This window comes from Ptiloglossa arizonensis, chromosome 10 (assembly GCF_051014685.1).
Source record: "Ptiloglossa arizonensis isolate GNS036 chromosome 10, iyPtiAriz1_principal, whole genome shotgun sequence".
In the NCBI taxonomy this organism is placed as follows: Eukaryota; Metazoa; Arthropoda; class Insecta; order Hymenoptera; family Colletidae; genus Ptiloglossa; species Ptiloglossa arizonensis.
In genome coordinates this window covers 12,483,443-12,510,243 of record NC_135057.1, presented here as the reverse complement: position 1 = coordinate 12,510,243, position 26,801 = coordinate 12,483,443, and positions in this window count along the sequence as shown.

Genomic DNA, 26,801 nt, shown 5'->3' with positions numbered 1-26,801 from the left:
AATGGCGGATGAATCGTTCGATAGGCGGGGCAACGTCTACACAGACGTCCGATTCTCGTACAGAAATCGGTACGATTTTCTCGAGATTACTCGCCGAAGAACCAGCTCCTTCTTTCGTTCAAAATAGACGCACTTGTCCTACATTTGTAAAAATATATTCCCGGATACCGCGCTACACCGTTTATTTATTTTTAATTCTCTCGCAGGTAGAATCTACGAATAAGTATACTCACCGAGTATTCCCTTTACCCTTCTATCGTTACCGGGAAATAAATGAGACAATTTTCGATAATCGGGATACTCGAGAAACGTCCCACGAAATTTAAAAAAAAAAAAATCTATTCCCAGATACCGTGCCATCCTGTTCGTTTATTTTTAATACTCTTACCATTCGCGGAAACCCACCCACGGAATAAATACACCCACGGAGTTTCTTCTTCCGTTTTATCGTTAGCATGGAACAGGAGGGACAATTTTCGAAATCAGGATACTCGGGAAACGTCCCACGGAAACGAGCGTGTAATTTATCGTCGCGGAGGAGTCTCGAGGTCACGTTCACCCCGACAACGGGGCATCCGGTTCATCCAGATTTAGACGTCGACGAGAAAGAGGTATACCGGGGCTTGACGAGAAAAATGGAAAGAAAATATCGCGACGAAGGGTGCGCGCCCCTCGCAGCTATCGATTACCCCGTCGTTTACCTACACCCTTTGCCTCTGTCGCGCGCCTTTCCCGCGGCATTAATGAAAGGACCTTCGGTTATTGTACTCGTCTCTCTTTCTCTCTCCCACGATCAGCCCCACGAAACGCCATAGACACCAACACGTAAACAGAATCGGGACGCGCACAGGTGCGCCGATCCTTGCACCGACGTTTCCACACGCAACCTCTGCCACCCCCTTTTGCGAATCAATGAAGCTGCTGCGCGCGGGCGAGCGCGCGCGACCATGCAACGCTATATCGTTTTCCACAACGATATCGCTTTCCTGTCGATTTCAATGCACACGCGCGTCTCCAAAGGGGTACGGGACGGATCGAGCGCGGAAACTATGCTCGAATTTCGTAGTGCGTGAGTCTTCGGATCGAGCTCGCGATTCACCGGATTCCTTTCCCGATATTTCGATTTTTCCGTGATGGAGCGATACGCATGAACGATCTCCAAAGGGATCTCCAAGCACGAATTTCGAAGCGTGGATGTCTCCGGATCGAGCTTCTAGATGGCCAGACTACTTTTCAGATGTTTCGATCTTTTTGCGATCGGTAATGTGACGATTCGCCCTCGAAACTCGGTGGTTGGTGATTCGAAGTAGAACACGTCGGATCCCTTTCCCTTCGATTTCGGTAATAGAACGATTCACGCTCGAATCTCCGAAGGTAGATCACTCGAATCGAGTTCGCAACACGTGAGAATTTCTTTCTCGGTGTTTCGATTTTTCCACGACCGGTTCCGTCGAACGATTCACGCTCAAATCTCGGATCGTGGGTCTCCGGATCGAGTTCTCAGCGTACAGATTCCCTCGGCCGATGTTTCGATTTTTCCGCGTACTCGGCGCGAATGATCGATTACCGAGTCCTTGTACGCGGACCTCCGTGTTACCGCGAGCAGCGATACGAGCGATTCCCGCCGATGATAAATGATAATGAAATCGGCGAACGAGTGGTAATGGTGGCTTTTTGTTCGATTCCATTTCTCGTGTACGTCCCGACAGAGACCGGCGCGTTCGGGGCGATAATGTCATCCGGCGAGATTGGACGCGTCATAAAACGACAAATCATGGCGTCTGCGACGGACGTCTTCGAGAATCCGTGGACTTTGGTAGATCTCCGCACGGTAGGGGAGTTTCTTGCCTCGAGCCGGTGCTAGATCGAATAGAAGTCACGATCAACGGTTGTTCTTTGCTCGAACACGAGAACCGCGCAACGCTTTCAGAGAATTCCACAAATTGTGTCCGATTCGCATCGAAGTGCGAATCTTTTTTTTGTGAAAAGTATCCGTTTGTACGTTTCTCCTCTCCGAGATTTTAATTCGATCCGTCCTGCGGTTACATCGTTTCGTTCGGTCGTTCCTAGAAAATGTTATACCTCTTCCGAAGTGGGAACGCATCCGAAACGTCGACCGGCGATGGGGAAAATTTTAATTCGTATAAAAGTTTCGAACGAGGAACAAAAGAAGCACAGATTTGATTAAAAATCGCGGAACGAAATAAAATAATTCTACGTCACATTCGTACAGACTGTCTACGGATAATCTCGGAATATTTTCGCTCGGAGATGATTCAAATTTTCTAAAAAGCTGGACAAAAATTTCATACGGGACGAATATACTCCCTTATCTAAATACCTCTACCTCGACAAGTTTTTCACGCACCGATCGATCCGATATTCGGTGTAATCTCGTTAAACTTTGGCCCGCTACGTGTCAGCGAACACGTACGAAACCACAAGTTCGAAGATTCCCTTCCACGCGATTGGCGAGTGGGAACAAATATTTTTTAATTTTCCCTCGGAAGGGACGTGCCTAATTCGACCATCCGATGCACCTGGCTGCACGGTACGCGATTATCCGCGGGAATATTCCACGGTATCGGCGCGATGGGCAGTGGCCCGCGGGCGTACAAGGAACGAGCCGTGTGTCCTGTTCTCCTTTGCCACCGCGGCGGAATCCAAGGCTGAATTAACCGCTACCTTAGACGAAACAATTTCGCGTAGCTATTTTCCGCCCGTAAATTGACTCGTGCGGCAGCCCGTCGGATAGCCAAGGCTCCTCGGCTCGCGCGATGCGTGATCCGCAGCCGAGAGGGAACGAGAGACGGTAAAAGAGAAAAGGCAACCCGCGCGCGAACCGTGCATCCCTGTTCCATTCCTGGGCGAATCGTGCCGGGAGATTACTCGATCTTTTATGCCTCAATTATCATACCGAGCCATTATTAAACTCGCGCCGACCCGTACCTACCGGACTTGTTCGTTCCACTTAAAAACATTCGGTAGCCGTGGTACGTACGAGCTCGGGCGTCTATAAACCGTGAATACGTAAGAAGTCTCTGTGTTCTTGCCCGAGGGAACACCAGCGAGGATGTGGAACGAACGCGGAGAAATTCGATCCAAAAATCGTGAACCCGGGTTCTCGTGGTCCGTGCGAGTTAACGACGATCGAGGACGAGAGAGGTGGGGGTTGGCGGTAGATTCGAATTTATTCGCGCGTCTACGGTCCCAAAGGGTGGAAATAATACGTGGAATCGTTCGACTAGCGGTAAAATTGTCCGAGTTATCCTGTCCTCTGACGCGTCTACCGCGAGGCACAACGATCGACTCTGTGAATAACAATCACGAATAACAATATTGTCTTACGTCTACTCCGTGAATAACAATACCGTCCTCCGTGTACTCCGTGAATAACAATATCGTCCCTTGTGCGCGTTCCGTCTTCGCGAGAGAAAGTTCCGTCGCGGGAGACGCGCCAGGGAGGGGGGTCATCTGGTAATTGCCGCGGTGGTGGGGGAAACGGACCCACTTCGAAGAGGGATGTGGCCCGAGAAAGCGGTCCGCGACTCGAGACGCGCACGATGGACGTTTCCGAAAGTTATTCGAAGTCGGACCGATACGGAGCCATGGCGACGATGGTTGACAAAGGTGGATAAGGTTTCGGTGTCACGGTATTCGTCGGCGATCGAGGCAAAAAGTAACAAAACGCTTCACGGGGATAGACTTATTGGACCACCGTCGACCCACCGGTCGGCGTAACGGACGGTGATGCGTCCTTTGCATGTCGGCGTTCGTGTTAAAGCTCGAGGCTGACCAAATGACCAGTCATAAAGGTTATAATGAGCCTGGCCCCGTATGGTTGATCGGTCCATCGCATCGTGCACGCGGTTGGCACTCGTCGTCGTTCTCCGTTTCCACGTTCCTTCCTCCCTACCCTCCCCCACCCCTCCCTCCTTCCCTGCAAGAGGTCCCCTTTCTCGCGTCCGCTTCGCTCCGCTCTCGTCCTCTTTTCGTTCCGACGCCGCGTCCGTCCGTTCGTCCGTACGTCCGTCCGTCCGTCCGTCCGTCCGTCCGTTTCTCCTTCGCTCTCTATCCCTTTCTCCGTCTCTCTCTGTCCCTCTCCCTTTCTCTCTTACAAAGCCGCTTCGTCTCCTTCGATACAAACTCCGTGGCCCAGGTACAGTCGAGATAATCAAAAGGCGCCCCGCATTCGGCAGAACTTCTGGAATTCGCGTCGGTGCATTGTATTCTCGCCATTATCCGCCACGAAAACTTGGCAGAGATGAAACTGCGTTTCCCTCTCCCCGCTCTCCTCCTCTCGTCTTGGCTCGCTACCCCCTCTTCTCGCACCGAGACCACTCCCTCCCCTCGGTGCGCGTATTTCGTCCTCGTTCCTCGGTGTTCGTTTTTCTTTTCCCTTTTTTTTTTCGTTCTTCCCTTTTTCTCCTTTTCGTTTCCCTTCCCCCGGGGTGCGTGCCTTCGATTTTCTCCTCTCGTGCCTCTTAGTTCTCACGATCCCCGCGGTCCTCGCGTAAATAATGAGTTCCGGCTCGACCTGTAATTTCCGAAGCGGACCGCGTTCCACGTCCCGATCGGCGAAACTTTCCTTCCGGAGGATCCGGAGTCGAATTTTCCCGGGCGAGCTCGGAAAACATGCCATCCTTGCGCGAGCAAGCGTTCCACGCTCACGAGTGAATCGAGTCTCGAAGAGTCGCGCCACGCGATCGGAAAATATAATACAAGGGTTTCACGGTTGTCCGTAGAAACATTGTCTAGTATCGCCTGGTATTCGTACGTCCTACCTTTACGCCCTTCTCCCGCTCGAAGGATGCAGCGCTACCGAGAAAATTATTCTCTCCAGTGTATCGAACCTTTATGCCCCTCTTCCGCTCGTAATACGAAGTTGCGAGGAGATCGCGAACAATGTTCATTCGTCTATCTCTCTGAAGCCGTTCTTCCACCTAAACGATGCAACGTCCGTACACCAAGTCTTTTTACCGTCGACGCATCCACGTCCGTACTTTACACTCTGCAGCTACTTCTTCCATCGACTCGAGCAACGCCACGATCCTCGGTCATCGAGTCAGTCGTTTCACTTCCACTTTTCTCGCTCGTCTCTTCCGAGCGGGACAACGGCCCCGTTCCGCGAGGGGTTGATCCTCGTCCGTTTTTCCAAAAACGAAGATCCCCGGGACCACCTGGGCAAGGTTGCACACCGGAGGCGGGAATACGGTCGCAAGAAGTCGCGCGGGCCGTGGTTCCGCGACAGCGCGCGTTTGCGTCACGCACTGTACAGGATGAAGCCGTGGCGGTGAAGCGAGAGAAGGGACCGAGAGACAGAGGGAGAGACAAACGCGGAGGAATCGCGGCAGGAGGGAAAGAGAGATAAGGGAAGGAGCAGAGAGGCCAGTCGTCGTCCCATGGCGTGCGATCTACAGAACGGTCGATTTTTTTCTTCGCTTTTCATTCCTGCCCTTCTCCCTGCCCGCTGCCCCTCGACGCCCTCCCGGATCCCTTCCCCTCGGCCCTCCATCGCCGTCCGACGCCGCTGTTCTTCCCTCCTCTCTGGTCGTCTTCGTCGACGCGGCGGCTGCACGCGTGTACGTACGCGTGCTCCGTCTTCGTTTCGTTTTCTCTCTCCTCGTTTTTCTTTCCGCCGGTTCTTTCGCGCTTCTCGCTTTTTCCCCGCATTCGTCTCCTCCGGCTACCCTCTCTCCTCCTCCTTCTCCTCCTCTTTGGGGTTCTCCACCTCCACCTCCACCGTACAGTTCGTACGTGTACCTGTCCATTCTTTTGTCGAATCTCCGCTCGCTTTTTCGGGGCCACGTACACACTCGGGCTCGGCTCCGGTCCGCTCCGGAGCTACGGGTAAAGCGGAGGCGACGGCCGATGGTGGTGGCGACGCAGGTGGAGGTGGCGAGCGACTCCTTCGGCCTCTTTCCACCACCGTGGAGGGTTTCCCCCTCTCCATCTTGCCGCGGTCGTCTTGCACCGCGACTCGAGGGGGGAAACGCCGCGGAATTACGGCGAGCGCAAAGTCACGGCTAATGAAGTCGCAATTCAACCATTTTACCATTCGCCCGATTCCAACGCTGAGGCCTGATCGAGCGACGGGAGAGGAGAGGAGAGGAGAGAAGAGAAGAGAAGAGAAGAGAAGAGAAGAGAAGAGAAGAGTGGAGAGAAGAGAAGAGGAGTAGAGCGGAGAACGGTCTTCCGCGAGCGGAAGAAACGAAGGACTCTTCGAGGGGAGAGAGGAGCGAGGGAGAGAGGTAGAGACCGGTCGTTTAGATTTATTTGGCCGGGTCCTTTTGTATCGGCATACTTAACGGCGGCAGCGAAGAGCGAGCAAGGAGGGAGGATGCCTGGGGGAATCTTAATGCTACGCGTCCGAGTAATTTAGCTTTCGCGTATTTCGCGATAGTCCGCGGCGGATCCGGTGATACCGGGGCCCGTGCAACCCCTTCCCTCCACGGGGCCCCTTTTGTGTTCGACGACGTCGCGGAATTCGACTTTTTTTCACTGTTTCGCGCGATACCGGCCGCGGCGTCGCGGTCCACTCGTATTTCGATTCAATTCGGGGATCTCTCGGCCGGACACGCGTGTTTACAACGACGACGGGCCTGATACTAACGACGCGAGCACCGAACGGTATCGATACTGATGCTACGCTTATCGAATGGTACTAAAATTAATGGTACAAACAGTAGGTAGTACCAATAACGATCGTAGGGAAACTGGGTGCTACCGATACTAATTACACGAATACAACATAATGTTAATGTTAATGCTATAGCATATAAGGTTCTATTAGTGATATCGATACCAGATACTAGAACGTTCTTTTGTATCGAACCGAGTTCTCTCGAATGATAATAAAATATTATTTTATACGAATCCGAGTCCTCTTGAACGATAATAGAAATCCGATCCCCTTCGACGATAATTAGAATTACTATGGAAAAGTATCCGATGAGATCCAGGTCGAAAAGTTTCGAATCTAAACAAACACGTGTAAACTAGGGTTGGAGGGGTATTTTTCTCAGGTTTGGGACGGGCCCCGAAAGTTTGTAATACCCGGGTACCCGAAAATTTATAATATTCGGGTACCCGAATTTTGGGATCCCGTACACCTCTAATGTAAACGCACGCTCGCGGCAGACCGCGTCGGAATTATACGGTATCGATCCGGGACTCGTTACAAAAGTATCGTTATCGAAGATCGATACCGAGCACCTGAGACTTCGATACCTTTCGATACCCCCTGCGAGAAGTACTTTCGACACCGAATCGCTCGAATATCGCCGGTAAACCGTGGATTTTATGCATTCATGACGTATGCCGATATGGTAAAACATATGCAGAACGTATGCGGAATATATTTCATAAATTGGTTATAACAATATTAATATTTCAATTTCGCGTAAGTGTATGTATTTTTCCATACTTTCAGCGTGTTCGCGTACGTTGTAAATGCGGAAAATGCGCAGTCTAATCAGCACGACGTAATTTTATCAGTCCCGTCGCCGGATTACATCTCTTGCTGATTTCCCTCGTATTTTTTAATTGCACGACGCGGTGAAGTTTTTTTCCCGACGAGCCGCGAACGTGTTTCCCCGTGTACGAGAATTGAATTCGAAGAAAAGGGAAATGGATATTTCGTCGATTCGACGATTTCCTGCGGAATGCCGACCTTACTGTTACAAAACCACCCCGACACGTGTTATCCCACCGTAAATATTCTATGGACGGGTTCGGCAAAAACGGCTGGATTCCTGGCGAGTAATTTTTATAAAACCCAAGATACATCGGTGTCGTACTACTTCCCGTCTTTTCGATATATCGTCGCGTTGTTATTACAAAGTGGTAAAAAAAGCGACGTTGCTCGCCTTGACGAGAACAATTCCGCAGGCATTCGAATCCCGCGGAGTATCTCGCTTTTTCGACCGAAGAAAAAAGAAGAAGTAATACAATGCACGAACGTTTTTCATAAACGATCCGAGTACAAAGTAACCACGATCCACATTCTTGCTTCTTTATTAACGTTACCGGAGAATTATATTGCTCCGTTTCTTGACCGACTCAGGTATCGTCCTTGACGTCCGGAAAAGGAATGGATGGAATGCTTCGAGAGATAAATTCTCGTATGTACGGTAACTTTTATCGAGGGAACGATTTTCCGATTCTAAATTTCTCAATGTTCTAATTCTTGGAAAATGTAAGGATCCAAAAGACGTAGATATAATTTCGGGAATAAATGTACCCTCGATGCAACTTTGTTTCCCGGTTACGGTCGTTCTTGTTCTCCGGTAATTTCCATGATAAACCGAGCTTAACAACATACCGGTAGATAACGTTTGAGGTACACCGACTACGTATTCCAGAGAGTTGCTACTTTGAACAATTCCTGTGAAAATATCTAGTTGAATAACCGGTACGTCGGAAAAACAGCTGTAATTTGGAAACAGGGTACTATCGCACGTATACTTCTACGAACTGTTCTACGAAGTTGTGCTCGCACGTTGTGGAACAACCGACACATTCGAGGAATTTTTAATTCGAGCAATCGCATTGGTCGCTAGAGATGTAAAAAAACATCTACTCGGTGAAAAAAGATCTGCAACCTTGACCACGATCTTCAACGCGAGCTATACCACATACACTCGAACTAATCACGGTAAATGGAACAATCACGGCCAACGTCTTCTTTCCACGAGGCAGGAAACGAGGCACGATCGTTTCACTTTCCCGATGATTTAACAACCGCGGTTTACGCCGGCGAAAAAGATGCTATCTTGGACGGTCGTAAAGGCGAATCACCGCCCTAACGCGCGTCGGATCGCGAAAAATATTGTGAACGGTCTGAATACCATGGACGCGAGTGAAAGCGGAAACCCAGTTCGTAGATACTTTCGTTAACGCGGCTAAGTCGTAAACAAGAGCTCGCCGGGCGCATCCGAGCGATTTTGCGCGCTGCATAATCATCGACGATGCTCTTCGCGTCGATCGTAAGGAAGTTCGTAACAACGATAGGAACGCGGTGGCATCGATGGCCCGTTGATTAGCGCTCGAACTTCGTCCCGTTGAATAATCGAAGCTCGGCCGTGCTTTTCGCCCCGAGATTCATGAGACGCTTTCACGGGGCAACTTCTCACACGCGATGGCATCCCACGGCGCTCGGCGTCCGACGGAACGTCCCGCGAGCGTCTAATCATCTTTTCACGACGAGCTGAGCACTCCCGTGTGAGATACCTCCGCTGATTCGGAGAGGAATATAAGCATGCGTCGCGAGGAGTTCCTCCGAAAATTTTCCTTCGATGTAGAGACGGTAAATAGCGCGAATTTTGAAAAGTTAGAGGAGGACCCGGTGGAGCAATTATTCGGTCCGTGTCATCTTCGAATGAACTTAATTACAAGTCGTACGGTAGTTCGCCGTCTGTCGCGCGTGAAACGCTTTCTTCCGTTGCGAAAGAATTTTCGTCGCGTGCTGAGCAAATTTGGTTCGAAAACCGGCGAGAAACTACCACGAACCGCTTCTCGAAGAGTTCTCACTCCTTCCCTATTGCGCGGGACGTATTAATTTTTCCACGTCGAGATCCGATAAATCCAATTGTATTTTCGACGCGTTCGTCTTCCACCGAGTCGGTCATCTTCGTTCGCAATAAATTGATAAAGTTCTCTCTCTCGAGAGAGAAACTCTGATTACAGCGGACAGTTACCTCCGGAAAATGTCATCCGTTACGCGCGACAAATCCCACGGTAAATGAATATTTACATTTTTTATTATCATCATCGGAGTTTACCGTATTTTTCAATGCACGACGCGTCCACCCGACATTTCACTGTAATTACGAAATATCACCGGCTCGTTGTTCCGAAGAGTATTAAACATCGCGCGACGCGTCTCAAATCATCGTTATCGAACCGTAATGGATGGAAAAACCGAAAGACGATCCCGATCTTCGGTTTCGGAGAGGGTTCAGTTTCGAGCGGACGATTTCGCGCGCGAGACACACGTGTGTTCGTGCGGGAACGCTCTTAAGTCACGTTCCGCGTCGTCCAGTGTGCGTGTACACGTGTAAACGCGTGCATTTATTGTCCTGCCGGGCGTTGTTGCGAACTACGCAACAAGACATCGGTTTATTGCAACCGAGGGATGTTTTCTCCCCGTTTTGAACGTGTTCTCTTCTCTTTCTCTCTCTGGACAGTTATTTCGCGCGAGGCGGGGAGAAAGACGGGAACGAAATCCGTTTCTCTCTATTTCTCTTTCGTGCATCGAGCGGAGGAGGCTAACTTTGATTAATTATAGATCGCGTACGGTGATCGAGCGGAAACATCGAACGGTATCCATCGCGATCGTTATTTTCCGAGCTAATGGTTTAAGTATACCTGCTCGATATTCTGGTTAGAATGGATTTGTCTGTACGTGGGCGTGCAACCGTGTTGCATCGACGGACACGAAGAGTACCCGCGTGGTATCGCAAAGTACCTCTAATTGGCTCCGGCTACGATGTTCTTGAATTCAGTTAGATCGGGGCAAAAATTCTTTCTCTCGCGGTCCCTCGGTGGAATTTTCAATTTTATTCGACCGAACGGGAGAGAGGATCTTTCGGCACGCGAGTTCTCCGGCTTCGAATTAATTGTCCGACGAGTAAAAAGTAGAGAGAGAAAGAGAGAGAGAGCGCTCCTCGCGAACGAAACGGTACCCGAGTCGGTGAAATTTTAATACACGTAAGACGACGTACAGTTTCCACGGTAGCAAAAAAAGAAGAACGATTTTCGGATAATTATTTTTTTCAACCCCGAGAGTGTGAAATACACGAGCGTCTTCCTCTCTCGTTACGGTTTCATCGGTTTCATCGTGGAAAATTCTGCGAACGAAATCTAGGTTTCAATTACCGGAGACTCCGTGTTTCGAGCCATTAAAATATCCCGGTATATTGTTAAAAAAAAAAAAAAAAAAAACCTGGAAATATCTTGCACGGAAATTTTCATCGAATCGCCTTGGCGCTAGTCTTTTCCTGCAAAAATTGTTGCGTACTCGCCATTGCACATACTCGCTTCTGTGTAACTTCCGTGTTCGAAAAAAGCTCTCTCGTTAGCGAAGGTGTCCGCGGTTCTTTGCGAAATATTTCCAAGTGAGATTTCCATCGCTGTATCTCGGTGGACGATTTCCGTCCGAGTTCTCGTTACGGTATAAACCGATCCTGGCAGTGAAAATAAGTCGTCCGTGAACGGAGGAAACCGGTCGAGATCCGCGCGTTTCTATATCAATTAAGCGACCCAGTTCGCGAACACGGTCGCGTTCCGCGAACAAGGAAGTCGCGATCGAAAACGAACGGGAGAGAGGGAAGGTACAACGTTGAAAATTTTCACGACACCTAATGGCGGTGGTGGTGGTGGTTCGGTGTATTTTTAGTACGGGGAGCGCGACTGCGAAATCGATTAATCATTACGCCGTGAAAAAAGAAAGAACACCGCACGCGGCCGCGGTAAAATATGTAACGGATGCGCGCGAGTTCGAGCGAGGCGCAGTGTTCTCGGCCGTATAAATAACGCCTGGGCGAGAAGAGGCGCGTGTATGCAAGAAAACCGTCCCGCGGACGACGCAAAACACACACGCTGGAAACCGAGACGAGCGATCGTGTAACCCGTAACGGTGGCCAAGCGCAGGAAATCGTAATCTATATTTTATATCGAGCGTAACGAAAATATCGGGTGGGCCCCGAAGGTCGCTCGCGACCACGCGAGGAACGGGCCGGGGATCTCGTTGCGTTCGAAAAGCTTCGAAATATATGACGGGCGATAAAATGACGTTACTCGACGAGTTACATTGAACAGGAAGATCAGCGTAACGATGTACTGATCTAGGAGTAATCGCAGGTGTCGGAATCACAGATGTATGTGGAATGCGATAGAATAAACTAGAGACAGATAACCGAGTATGGGCAACGGTAGGAGTAGGGCGCGCGTAGTGGTGGGGGACTCCGCGCCGATGACACCGCACTGCGCAGGCGCAGCTTGTTCTCCCTCGGCCAAGCTGTACGCGATGCAACGCTACTGCTCGCTTTCGATCGATCTTACCGAACAGCTAGAACCGTGTTACAGCCATCGGTCACAGTACCACCCTTCCGAAAGCAATTGGAACGATACACCGGTACTTTGTCTTCGATGAAATAAAATTCAGAAATCGTGCCAACGTGCAAATATTCAAAACACGGATCCCCGAACGCGTCCAGTTTTTTGTTTTTTATTTTTCCCCCCGCTATTTTATTCGCGTTCCAATCTTTTCGTCACCGATGCCGCACGCTCGGTTAACGAACGCAATATTTTCACTCGCGATTCGCGCATTCCGCGCTCGCCGATTTACCGCATTCAAAGAGCTCTTACAACGTTATATCAACGCTCGACGAATTCGAAGAATATTAACGCCGTGAAAAGGATTCTACTTACCGTTGGCGCGCTCAAAGAGCGGGGCCGCGTTGCTCGCAATTTTGCAGCTATTTCATTCGCGAGGCGAAGACGAGGCGGGATTATTCGGTGTTCTTGCGCTTCATTCGGGAACCTAAATCTCCTCGGGTTTAATAGCTTCCCTTTTCCTCAGTTATCTCGTGATTGATCGCAAAGAGACGCGGCCCTTCCGCGCTCTGTTTCCGACGGAGCTGAAAGTTGAATTCAAAACGCTACGAGAGCGCCCGGAATCCCTGAAACGGACCACGTTAAACCCTTCGTTTATTCTCGTCAGATTACTCGCGCGCCCTTCCTTGCTTCCTGATTCGTTCGCGACGCTGCGAGTAATTCAATGTTAAACACAAGTTCGACAAATTCGAGTTTTCCTGCAGGGACGGGCGCGCGTACAGTTCGACGAGTTTAAGAAGATCCTCGGGGCGAGGGCCCGAGCGTGCAGCAGCGATGGGGAGGGGACCGGGCGAGTGGACCCTGGTCCGGGCCAGAGTCCTCCAAATCGGGTTACGAGAGACTTCTAGAGTACCCCATTCCTGGCTGAACGAGACACTAACGCACACGTCGTGCATAGCGCCTTTGATCATCCCCTGCTATGTTCCTTTAGCACCTCGCTGTTTCGATGACAACGTAGCTAAGCTATTCAAAGAAAGGCAAGACGGAAGTAGAAGCATTGAAGAATAGACAGTGCCGTCTAAGCCTGTAGTCTACATTTCGTCCGATACTGCTTCAATTAATAAGCCTACAGAACGTTCGACGTTGAACCGAGTCCAAGTATACTATCCTTGTTACGCAAGACGATTAACCACTTAAAGCAAGCCGAATAAATTTTTACATACCCACTCCTCTTTCCTGAGAAAATGTCCATGGCCTGTAGCTCGTCTATCGTCCCACACTGTTTGAAAAAAAGCATTACCAAAGTATGATGGTCCACGCTGAATCCGTTCCAAGGATTCTCTTCAATTTGTCCAACTGTACCCAACGATCGACCACTGAAATCTACCCCGAAAAATGTTCAAACGTCCTCTCCTCGTTTCTCCGTGAGAAACCGTTCGATTCTCGGTGAAAACGATCCCTCGGCCACGGGAAGTGAATTTTTTTCTCGGACACAGGCGCGAATATAGAGCGCCGGCAATTAACTTCCACCGTACCGGGCATTGTGTATCCCGACACGAGACTCGTATATCGTCCATGCGACGGAATCATCGGCGCGTAATCCTGACAAAAGTTTGTTTGCACGGTACGGGTGTAACATGTTAATGCAGACGCGGCACGGACCGCATTTGGCCCGACACCCGGGCTTCCCAGTAATGACAATCGAGATAATAAATCAAGAGGGTCCGGTAGAAATGTCGCGGGACGAGGGGCGGTGGTACCAGGAGGGTGCAATATGCGGGCCGAGATCCGCGTTAACAAATGTCTCTATTCGCCGGCGACGTGTTTCTATACACACGTTAACCCCCGATGAGCCGTAAAAATCACGGATCGTCGGGAGGGGGCGGTAGGTCGTTGCAGCACATGGTGTGTTAATTCTTCGCTATGTGTGTACGTACGCCTCGTTGGAGACGAATCGAAGGCAAACCACCCCTCGCCCTCCCGACGATTATCGCGACGAGTATGAGAAATGGGAATATTATACCAGTTTCGCGTTTGATGCGTTCGCTGCTTCATCGACCTCACCCGGTCCCGGACTGGGGTGAACCGAGTGGCTGGTTGTCGAGAGGCAAGGTTTACCTTTTGAATTTGACTTTCAATCGCGTCGAGAAGAGTAACGTTTACGAGACACTTCGGCTGAAATTTGCACGTGCCTAAGATACCTTCTACCTACCTGGAAACGACCGTGCAGTTTCGAGGTGACGGTACCTCGAAGGTACGTTGATTGAAAATTGTTCAGAACTTTGGTAGAAGAAGGGTTTTTCTAAACGTTACATCGAAGCGACGAGCCTTCGTAGTCGAAGACGATCGGTGAATTTACCTCGAAATTTGGTAATATCGTGGACCAGGTTTGGTCGAAAAATCTATCAGTGTCTTTGAAATTTCGAAGCGTACCAGCTTCCAAGAGAGAAATTTTATTCCCGGTCATTCGTTGCGAGAGATTGTTCGGTCGCGATTGTGGACGACGTCGTGTAAAAGCGTTCTGCTACTTGTAGGGTTCGCCCGGGGTCGGGTCAGTAATAAAAATCTGTCGCAAACACTTACATAAAAGGTGTACACGTGTTTTTCATGTTCAAAATTCATCTTCCGCGTCTCCAATCCGGCCGGTCCGACGCACCGAAATTATCTACCTTTGGAACCACGGGAACAGCGGGAGTCCGTTATTTTCTTCGTCCCTGAAACACACGTCCCGAACAGGAGGATTAATTATTCACGGTCAGCAACGTACGAATGAAAAAAAGGAAGCGCAACATTGTTACGAATATTCCGGTTCCAGAACCTCTGTGTGTGCTACCAAGCTTCGTCTCGAGCGCGATACACCTAACTTAATCCCGCGCTGATCCTGACGAACCGGTTGTCCCTCTTATCTCGACGTATTTGAATAAGTTTCGGACAATAATTTCTACTTTGCGTACATAAAATATCAACTTAGTACGAGAAGCCCGGTACAAAGCCGTCTCGGCGAATAACGATTCTTTGGGAGCCGCTTTTAAGTGGACGGATCTGCCCGTCCCGCTCCCTCTTCCTCGAAGCCATCGGGTATCGCCAGGGAGACCGGGACCGAGCGTAATTTTCGGAGGAGCGTGTAAATGCGTTCTTTCGGGAACTGGGGGAATTAAGATAAAACGTACGAATCTCTACGGCCGCGTTGTCGAGCGAAAAACCACGGCCGAGTGCAGCACCGTAGACGAAAAAAGTCAACGAGTTGTCCGCGCCCGGAATTTTAATTTCAATCTCGCTCGTTAATCGCGAGGGTGAAATTACGTTTAAATTGTGTAACTCGAGCTTTTAAAATGCCGAACAACGAATCTCTTGTACGTTTCGGTTCTACGATAGAACCGGTGGAACCGGACAGAGTCTTTTCGAGGGATCGGGCAAGCGCGATCTGAGAAAAGAATTACACGATAGAGCTTAAAAAATATAAAAGACGAAAGAAACAATGTCTTCTACCACTATTCTAACATTCTTTCTCTCCTGAAGAGACACTTGTACACGTTGATCTTCCGATCTCTGCCAATAGAGATCCAAGTACAACTTATTTATATCGTAACCTAAAGAGTTTATAGTTTAGCGCGTAAAAGAGTACGTAGAAGTTAAATTTCGAAATAGAAAGAGTGGTAAGCTATTTCAGTTCCTACACGCTCGATAAGAAACAGAGCTTGGAAATATATAAGGTAGAAAAGGAACCTTTCGCGGTAGTTTTCCCCGTCGAAGAGGTAGAGGTAACTTGGGACTCGTTCCGATCGACCCTTCGATCAGCGCTTTCGCTAATACGATTGTCCCGGCACAGTTCTCTTTACACGCGAGGTCGTGGATTAATTTTGTAGGCGCGGTCAGAGCAGGCCAGGCCAGGCCGTAGCAACGGTCGATCCGATCTAAAAGCGCGCGACTCTCGTCGGGAACTCGTGCTCGCGTGAAAATTGGAACGAACTAATCGCGCGACTCCCGCCGCTCGGGTCCCGGCGTCGAAAGTCGTCGTTAATCGAGCGGCGTATACGAGGAGCTTAAAGGCCCGACACGATAAAGGTAATCGGCGCTCTCGGCTAATGTAAGTGGCGATTTAGCGCGCGGAATCGATGGAAATTAAAATACATCGGTTAAACGCCGGCCGGCTGCCTCGGGACCAAATTGTCGTTTAAGTATAGTCCGCGCGCGCCTCTCGTTTCATCGTGTGCCACGGTTATCGAGGAACACGCCAACCGATTCCGTCCAATAATTTGCCCGTACTAATTCGACGCGCCGTAGAACGTACCGATCTTCGACTGCAATTTCTGCCCCGAACGGGCCAAGGCGAATCGAATCGGACCGCTTCGGCGCGCGAGCGAAAGAAAAAGAGAAAGGTTCGCGCGACCGTGAAAAATTCTATTGTCGCGGTAATTATGAAAATCGTCCCCGGAGGAGGAAAGAAATTCGAGCATCGTGGCATTCGAGGCTCTGGGTGTCCGTGATCTTTTTCCGTCGAGAGAATCCTGTCGCGCTCAACATCAACGTCGTTGGTCTTTCGCGAGTCATCGAGGTAGCGTTCAATTTTTTTTTTTTCTTTTTTTTTTTTTTTTCTTCTTTACGGTCGACCCTTATTTTTGCGTCCATTATTCAGCGATCATCGAGAAGAAATTGAGGAGTTAGGCGTTCGAGCGAGCAACCTTTGTCGCGAATGCGAAAAGTTCGAGAGCGATCTTGAAAACTTATCGTCGAATGTTGTTGCTCGAGGTCGCGAATTTCACCTTGCACTCTCGAAACAGAGTCGTCACCGTGTAACAAACAGTCGAGTTTCACCCTGTGCATTTAGATTTCGAAGTCCGCGCCACCGTCCTTTTAAACGGAATACATTTTTTACCCTTTACGTCGACAGCCTCTTAATGCGAATTCAACGACCTTTTGCCGCAAGGACATGCAGAGTCATTCAAGGTCACGAGCGCGTAATGAAGTTGTCTTGAAAGCACAAACATACGCGTGGCTACTTTTCATAACAGATGTTCAATCTTTCGTCCTTCGGCTTGTTGACAACTCCTGGGTCCTTCGAGATCGCTTTATTACGAGTGTAGCGACCTTGAGCGCTCTCGATTCACAGGTGGTTGAACTCGTTCTAACTCCTCGGGGCAATTGGGCTAATGTGCACGGAATCATTCTTACGTGGATGTACGCGCGGTTCGTCGGTCGCGAATGCTCGTAATTTTCGTCGATGTTTACCACGAGCGAAATTATGACAAACTTCGTCCCATTGTACTCGGTACTCGCTGGATTCCTAATCTGTATCATCTTCGCTCGGGAGGACCAACGTGGTCGAAACAGTAGGTAAGAAAGCCTTTGGAAGGATAAAACTTATTTGCAACGAATGCACCGGATCCTTTCCGCGATGAAAATGAGCTCCGTGTGGAAAGAACGCTAGTTAACGCGGTACGAAAGGATTTTTATCGTTTTGTATACCGTCACGGTTATTCCTGCCGTAATTAAACAAACAAAACGAAGGGATTACGTTCCTCTCGTACATTAGCTGGCCATACATTGGCATTCTTTGCGCGAGGAATGGCATCTTTCCCGTCGTTACTTCCCTCTTCGATGTAGTGGAAATAATAATAATCACCGTGACGTCCGCTAACTCGGAAACTTACCCGTTGATTTTCGCGTCACTTTTTCCCGTCGTATCCTCTCCGTATACGAGAGAAAGATAATCTCTTCGTTACCCATCGGTAGAAAACTTGGAATAATCGCGATGTTACGTAGAAATCCTTTCGTTCTGCATTAAGTAGCCTTTCCATACAAAATCCATTTTCTTCGTGAAACGAAATACCTGTACACGCTCAAGTATCGAGAGGATATTACCACAGGGGAAAAATGACGCGAACATCGGTGGAGGAGTTTCGTAGCTGATAACGATACTCGTATCGTTCCTTGAATTTTATCGAGGGACGATAACGACTGGAGAAAATATCTAGATGTAACTATGGAAGCTATTGTTCGACAAGTTGTAAGAAAGTTATAAGATCAGGTCTAGGTTGGTTCTAGATTGATTCTACGTTAGTTCTAGATTATGTCTGGGTTAGGTCCAGGTTAGATTAAAGACCGATTGAACGGCTGCTTTGGAACAACAAATCCAACGCGTAGGGATCGGTCGCGATGGAAACGCAGCGGCACCGATGAGTCCCCAGTCGGTTCACAATCGAGACTCCTTTACAAACTGGTACTTCGATTGCTTGCGGTGTATTAACGTTCCATCATGCTACCGGCGTTACCGGCGTGACTCTGCGTTTCGGTGTAAATCATCGTCGAACGCCAGGATCATCAACCGCGAGTCCCGATCGCCGGGCAGAGACGGGGGAGGGGTACGGAAAGGGGCAGCACAATCATCCGACAACCGATCGAATTTTTTCGCCCCGACTGGTCCGGGGCCGCGATTTTTGCGCGAATTTCCTGATTGGATCGCGTCGATTACGATCCCCCCTGCACGCGTTTCAATGACTAATTCGTTTCGTTCTACGATAGCGGCCTATTAATTGTCCGATCGAGCGAATGGTCGTTGTTTTATTGGACCACCGGCGGTCGTATCAAAAAATTTCCTGCCCGGGATTAATCAACCGGATACGCATTGTGGCAGATTTCTAATTGCTACTTGCCCGAGACATTGTTACCGAGTGCTTCGAAACAAAACCGGCCGTACCGTGAACCGTTCGGTCGCGAACAATGTCGTTTGATACGAAATCGTGTAACCGAGGTGATAAAATCGACGCGCGTGTACGTCGATTCGAAACTTTCGCGTCGAATCTCGAGTTTAAGATCGAGATTCGAAGAAAAATCTGTGTTTTTTTTAAATTCTATACACGCTCAAATAAACGCTGCACGGTTTGTTCGTCGAACGTTCAGCGTTTGGGTTCTCCACGGTATCCGAGATTGTTCTAGGGGAATGAAAAATTGTAAAGAGAATTCTTCTCGCGTTGTTACATTACCACGAATTATAATTTTTCAGAACGGTGAACGTTCACCGCGAATTGTTTCGTTTTAATAAGAATCTCGCGGTATCGCCGATCGATCTCGACCAAACGAACCCGAAGCTTGTTTCTAAGACGGTCGTAAGCGATTACTCACCGCCGCAAGTGATTATTGCGATAAATGCATCGACCTAGTTGCACGAGCAGTCCATATATTTGAGACCTACACGCCGCGATTTCAATCGATACCGTGCGCCAGGATTTCCAGGGCACATATTCATGATTCTGCGCGATCGGTCGATAGATATCGGCCGGAGGAATCTTGAGAGCATGCTTCTGAACGTCGCGTCGAGCGAAATGAGCTGCGACCGATGGCTCGCCAAGGTATTACCGTACGCGACAAGCAATCTGCTTCCGTATCTACACGTCCTTCCAAATTACATTACCCGCGCGGTGCTCCCGTCTCGTTGTTTGGCGATTCGTGATTGGAAAATCCTTCGCTCGGAAAGTGCAACGAAATCGAAGTCGCGCGCGCTTTGAGAAACGAGACCGCGTACAACGATACCCTCCTCCGTTGATTCTTCGAACATTTCCAGAGATCTCTGACCACAATAACGAGAAATTTGAAACACGTGGAACATTTACTTAGCGTGCTCGACGCTTCCTATTCCCGCATTCGGAGTCTTCGCGGTCACGAGTTAGAAACAGAACGTGGATTCGATCATGGTCGATTCACGTTATTCCTCGACGCTAGAGTTCCCTCTTGATTCGACAATATCGAGAAATTTGACATTCGTAGAATATTTCCTTGTTTCGCCACGATTCCACTTTCTTCTATTTCCTTGTTCCCACGTGTAAAATCTTTGCAGCGAGTAGACTGGAAATATCGCGTTGATACGAAAATAATCGTTACACGGGTTGTTATTTCTCGATACCAAGATCGTACGATGTTTACTCAGAGCTGTACGCTTCGCGCGCAAAGTCTGCGCGAAGACGGACCGAAAATATCGCGTTAGATCCGAGTATAGTTCGCAGTAGTTGAACAAGATTATGCCCTGCGAAGCGCGCCGGTGCGAACGCAACGAAAGGAGTATTGCTTAACCGCGCTAAGCCATCCTGCAAACGTGACCTGATTAACAAGCGATTCGACGTCGTAGACCGTGCATAGCTCGATGAACATACCGGGGCTTCAGACCCGTTCGCTCGCTGATCGTCTGCATATGTGCACGCGTATTCTCGAGTTTCGCGGGCGTTAAGCGATTAAATCGTGACGGTTCCTCATCAATCTGTTCCGCGTCGAATGCGCGGCCCTCGTTGCGATAACAATTAATACGAATATTTTCGCGGCGCGCGAAACAAACGATAAGACGAAACAACGTCGTTAACCCTATCGGTACGAGGAACTCGATCACGAGTACGCTATCGCAGGGACCGAACGTTGATACTTGTCGAGTTATAAACAAGCGACGTTGGCAGCGCTATAAAATAGCGATGCTGTAAAATAACAAGTACATCGACGAACTATCGACCGTTACTACCTTTCGATCAAAGTTACGAATCGATCGCAAAATTTTCACGAGCGATTATAATCACCGGTTACGATGTTCGATCACAATGATCGTTAACCTCGAAACAGTCGAGAACGATTTTCGTCGGTCGATTCGACGAATCGATACCACGGTAACACGTTCGAGAACGACGCGCGCGGAAATAAATGCGCGCGCGTTCATCGCGTGGGCGTCGCGGCGGCTCTTCGATTCCTTTTTACGAGACGACCGCGGGGATATCATCCGAAGCTATCGATCATCGATACCGGATTCAATTACCCTATTGTGTTCCCAACGAGCCACGAGTGTGTCTTACTCGGGTGGAGGGATTACTCAGGCACTTTCACAATGGAACGGATGGAATGCGCCGCGATTAATCAAAGACTATCGAAATGTATCGGTTTAATTAATGCGTTCGTGCGTCCTACGGGGTACGAGCGGGAAACCATAGTCGAGAACTTAAGGCGATTGTGTCGGCTACAAAAGCGCGTCGAGTCCGCGCGTAGAAAATCGAACGCACGCGCGAGCGCGCGCGCACGAGCGCCGAGTCGACGAACTCGATTGTTTCACGGTCGAACCCCGTTCGGTGCGATACAACGTATTAACGCGGGGATCTTCGAAACGGTGAACCACCCGGCTGGGAGATTTGTTCAGGCTCCGTGGAATTTGTTGAATCGTTTCGTTTGCAAAACGGTGAAATACCTGCGAGCGGGCTCTTTGTCTCACAAAGGGTGGAAAACGACGAGCAACGGCGGAAAAGCTGTCTTGAATAAACATATTTCGCTTCCTTTGTGCCCAGTCCCTTCTGTCCTACTTCCCCGAGTTCGAAAGAAGAATGTAGGTTTCGGTCGCGAAGCTGCTTGGAATACGACTTTTAAATTGCAAAGACACATTTCGCAAGAAGGTACTATTTATTACGTTGTTCGCCCCTTGGAGACATTTTTCTCCGCAAATATTGCCCCGATACCGAGTTGTAACTTCTCGTTTCAAAGTTTCACCGGCGACGACACGCTTCAATCTTGTTCCCGAGAAATTGAAAAATTCTGTTTCCAGCCCCGACGTGGGATCAAATTAAAAATTGCGACGTGAAACGTTGTCTTTAAGTTCACGGACGCGACCTCGTTTCACGAGCTACCGAAGACGACCGCGCTCGAAGATTGGAAAACAAATACTGGCGTTGGACCACGTACTTGCAATCGTTATTATTCGGAAAAGTGGCCTCTGTATTTCCCGATATCTATCGATCCAAAGACTATAAATCACCTGTACATTAATATAGATCGACTGAACGTCTGCGTGTACAAATTCGATGAAAGAACAGTTCACAGATTTTATCGCAACGAAATGCTCGCGACCATCGGAGCGTCGACTCGATTCTCACAGGTCCACCATCGATTACATAACTTTCATCCTTTCGGTTCGTCTTTTCTCGTCCAGGTACGAAACAGATCCCCGAACGATACGTCACCGCGTCGCGAAAACGGATCCACCTTTTTCCACCGAAACGTACCGACTGCTGCCGATCCATCGTTCTCGGTAGCTCCGAGGGATTCATTTCCGGGCCGTGGTCCTCGAGACACGGCAGCGTCTCCACCCTGGATATTAACCTTGATCTTAATCGTGAAACGTGCGGCGAGCACCGGTTGCTCGTCGTCGAAACGACGCCGTTGACCCTAATTCTCCCTGTAATCCTTTCACGGCTCGATTCCGAACGCGGACATAAATCCACCGTGGCCGCGGTTCCTGCTACGCCTAAGCGTGTCGTTTCTAACGTGATAAATACCGTATGATAAATTTTCAAACCGCGTGATTCACGCGTGGCTCGCGTAGGGCGTTCGTACGTGAACACGATGTATTTAAAGGCGGTTTCCCGGCTCCCGATCGCCCCCACCCGATCTTCACGATTCTTCGTTTCCTCGCGGTCGAACCGGGGATACCGTGGAACAGGATACCAGCACGCGTGAGATCCAACGTCCTCGTATAACCAACGATCCCGCTTCGATCCTAGCCGACCGATCGTAAAAGTCGCGGCGCCCCGTAAAGTTGGATTGCCAATTTACCCGCGTCCCCGTATTTTCACTTATGCCCGGTAAGTATATTCCAGACCCCTCCACGGTGGCCCCCGTGTGCACGGCTTCGCCCCAATCCCGTGTACACCGTTTATTGCCGCTATCGGGGAAGCCTTTGAGTAAATTGGAACGGTTATTGGTCCGATGGAGGTTTTCTTATTAATAACGGGCCGATTTATTAAAACTTTCGACGCGTTTGTATCCGCTGGCAGTCCTCGAGGAGCTGTAGTTTTCGGTGCAGGTATCGCGAGATTGTTAGAAACGTTTCGGGAACGATGTTTCATTTTAGAGATTGCGACGAAAAGAGACACTGCAATTTACAAAATTTAAAAAAGAGAATACTACAACGCTCCGAATTTAAAAAACGTAACGCTAAATTGAAGTGTTCTAAATTTAAAAGAGAAAATACCACTTACAATATTCCCGTGATCCCCGTTCTTGAAGTCGCATACCTCCCTCGGAGACGACTTCGGTGCCTCGCAATACCGCGTAACCGATAGGATTAAGATCACCCGATGGTCTCGGTTCGGCGAGCTTAGATCGGGTTTCTACGCGGACTCGGGCTTGTAATTACGTAGGAAAAGATTCGCCCGGTATCACTTAGCTCCTGCTCTCACGAACGATCGCCCCTCATTAGCATAACCCCTCGGAACGAGTCGACCGGTGCACCCTCCGGAATCGGGATACTTCTTCGCGACCTTCCAGGCCCGGGAACGACCAACGAGAACGAAGACGGTGACGCAGAAGGAGCACCGATAATCCCGAGGGACGCGGAAAGCGCGTTCGAGGGGAAAAGCGAGTTCCTCGGGCAGCGAATCACGCGAGACGATCCTTTATTTAAGACTTACCGCGTCCTCGTATCCCCTTCTCAACGTCCGACCGTAGTTTTGATTTCCTCTCGTTGATTTTCGACGCTAGATACGCCGGTGTGCGATCCACGACTATAAAGAATCACGAGAGGAACACCTACGATCCCGTGGGACTCGCCAAAGTATCCACGGTGAACAGCGGATCCTTTATTTAGGACTTCTCGCGTCATCGTGACCCCCCTTCTCGACGTTCGACCATAGTTTCGATTTCGTCTCGTCGTTAAACGTCACGATTTTCAACGCTGGACACACCGACGCGACGTGACCCACGACGATAAAGAATCGCGGATTAACGAGCGCGGCGTCCATTGTAAAAAAAAAAAAAAAATAACACGAAGGAGTTTTTACGTCGCGGTTGATGAACGATCGCCCCGATAAAATGCAAAACTGTTGAATTTATGCGCCGGTTTCTGCGAGGTTTCGATTTTTCGGGGGATTATTACGGTTGATTTATACACGGGGCTCCGTAGGAAGCGCGCTTTTATATCGCGGCGAGAAGGTCGAACCGCGGATTCAATTTACCGCCGATAAGCAATTAAGGACAGGAGGTGGTCCCCCATTTTTCAACGTCGCGGTAAATAATCTTTGTTCCGTGGAAATCTTAACAGTACGTACATTCGCGGCGGCCCCCGCGGCCATTGTGATCCCCGCCCACTATGCGCTGCGTGATCGACGTTTCTCGATCGATTAATTCAACGTTACAATGGAACGTATCGCGACTCTCTCTGTCTCTCTGCTTCCAGTGGATCTTCGACTCCGTTGGGTACCGGTGTTGTTTCGAATGTTTCGATTTCCGAATCCCTTGCCATCGTTCTCGATCGAGAAGAAAAAAGGGAAACATCGACGCGAGACAACAACGAGCTAACAGCTCGCAAACTTTGAAACAAGAAGGGAAAAGAAGGAAAAGAAATATTCTATTCTCAAATTTTTCAAACGATTATCCAACCTGCGACGGTTTCACGATTCGATCGAAGCAGAATACGATTGCACCTCGAATCTCGTGGATTGAATTTTAATCGTTGGAAGTTTCGCGAATAGAAGATCGGATAATATTACGTAAATTGAACAAAGATAAAGGAACAATAAAATCGAATGCTATAAAAAATCTCGTATCTTCGAGAATACGGTAGCAATAGCGTATTCGGACGAACGCGAAGCAATTACATCGTCATCGATCGCGAGCTTCGTCCCGCGCGACGAACGCTTCGACCAGTTTTGTCGTGAGCCAAGGGCGAACGAACGGGTCGTCCCCTATTTGCATAAATTCACGAAATAATTTCACGTGGATTTCGCGCGAAGGCGGAACGGCATGCACTTAAAGGTTTTTGCGGTTTAATCCCGTAGGTTACCCTTCGGAATGCAAAATCTAAGCTCCCACGGGGTAGATACGAGGATGGGGGAGGGATTGTAGCGAGGGGACGAGGAGGCGGAGCCGGAGGACGCGGATCGGTTCTCAATCCATTTATACGGGGGAATTCTTATCCCGGATTAATCGGTCGTTCGCGACCGACAGTCCGCCGCGCCAGGTAAGACAAGCTTAATGCATCCGAGATGCATCGGGGGCTCCTGCAACAACGTGTCGCCTCCGTTGGTCCGGTTGCAGTTTCGCTTTTATTCGAGCCGCCATTAGGAGAGGGGGAGGGGTCCCTCTTACCGCACGCGGGATGAATTAAAGCGTGAAGGCCAGGAGGGATTATCTCGGGGCGATAAAACATTGGCCAAAAATGTTGCCCCCCGGTTGTTGACGCAGCCATTAAGGCTAACCCGGGCGCGGAGTGGCGCGGAGTGGCGCAGCTCACGGTGAAAACGCAGCCTCTCTCTTGTTCGACGTTCCGTGCAAATTTTAACCACCGTTTAGATTTCATACCGACCACCCTACGAGTACATCGAACGACCAGTTCTTCCACGCGTGATTCTCTCGTCACCGATGACTCTCCATCGAGACGTTCCGGTACCATTTGCTACGTTTCGAAAATTTTCTTACAAACGTACACCTTTCGAGTTTCGGTAAGTTTGCCAAGTCAGAGGTATTCAAGGTGTCTAAAAGAAATGGATCGTCTTCCACCGTCGTGTAAGAATTATTAAAATATCTCTCCCCATCTCCTCGGTTCATTGGATACCTAACAGAAGAACGATAATACCACCGATGAAACGCTGCTCGATATTTCTAGTAAATTTTCTTAGCAGTCCCGATTTCTTTTTCGTCGCAGAGCTGTTCCCCCCTGTTGGGCTAACCCGAGCGTCGTCGTGGGGCACCACCGACGAGGTCGCCTTTCGGCTAAACGCCACGAGAAGTGACAACCTACGGGCCTTCGCGGGCCCCTCCGCCCTCCCCCTCCCTCTTGTTGCATTCCGCGTTCGCCCTCTACGTCGAAGATTCTTTTTAATTGGCTCAATCGGAGTTGAAAAACCGCGGATGGGGGTCGGCCCCCGATACACCGGCGCGATAAAACGTTGATCGAAAATCTTGTTCCGCGTGATCAACGCGCCTATTAACTCGTCCCCGGGCGATTGTTTGTTTTCAGGGTGGTCGTAAATAGTTTCACTTATCCGCGTCCGCGGCGCGACACAGGCAACGGGCCCGTGGCCGGGTAACGAGGTTGCTTCGGTGTCCTTTAATTCGCCACGAATCGCTGCCGCCGCGTGACGCGCGTCATTTGTAAAGAAACGCTCCCGGCCGTGCGCCGGTTCAACAACTCCGGGCAAAAATAATCCCCGTTCTAAGAAATTTTTTATTACCAACGACCGATGGAGGGGCTTTACCCGCTCGTTTTCGACGCGCCCCGAAAAACGGGCCCGGTGCCCTCGAGAAATTGAAAATACCGGGAATATTTTAAACGCGCTCTCTTAGAATGTACGCTGCGGTAAGAAAATAATGACGCCGAATTACGGTGGAAACATTCGGCGTGAATCGAGCCCCGCCGGTGAGATCGTGACGTTTAACACGGAGGAGCCGAGATCGCCTCGGAACCATAAAATTCGACGTACGGTCTGACGCGAAATTTTACGTACGGTGTGAATCAACGCTTAGGGTGTGTCCACGATCCGACATTTTCGAGAAAGGTTCTTCGCTCTGGGAACGTTATCGTTAAGGTAGACGTAAAATTCAAAGCTGACAAAGTTCAAGAATTTTCAAACCGTTGGAAAACGTACGCAAATTACCGCGCGAAGGTGGAAATCGAAACGGAGAACCTTGGAAAACACTCGCGAGCAGAATCCTAAAATTAGAGAAACGGTAGTAATTTTCCGTTTCTCGCTCCGGGAACCGATATCGAGAATACAACACGGAGAACA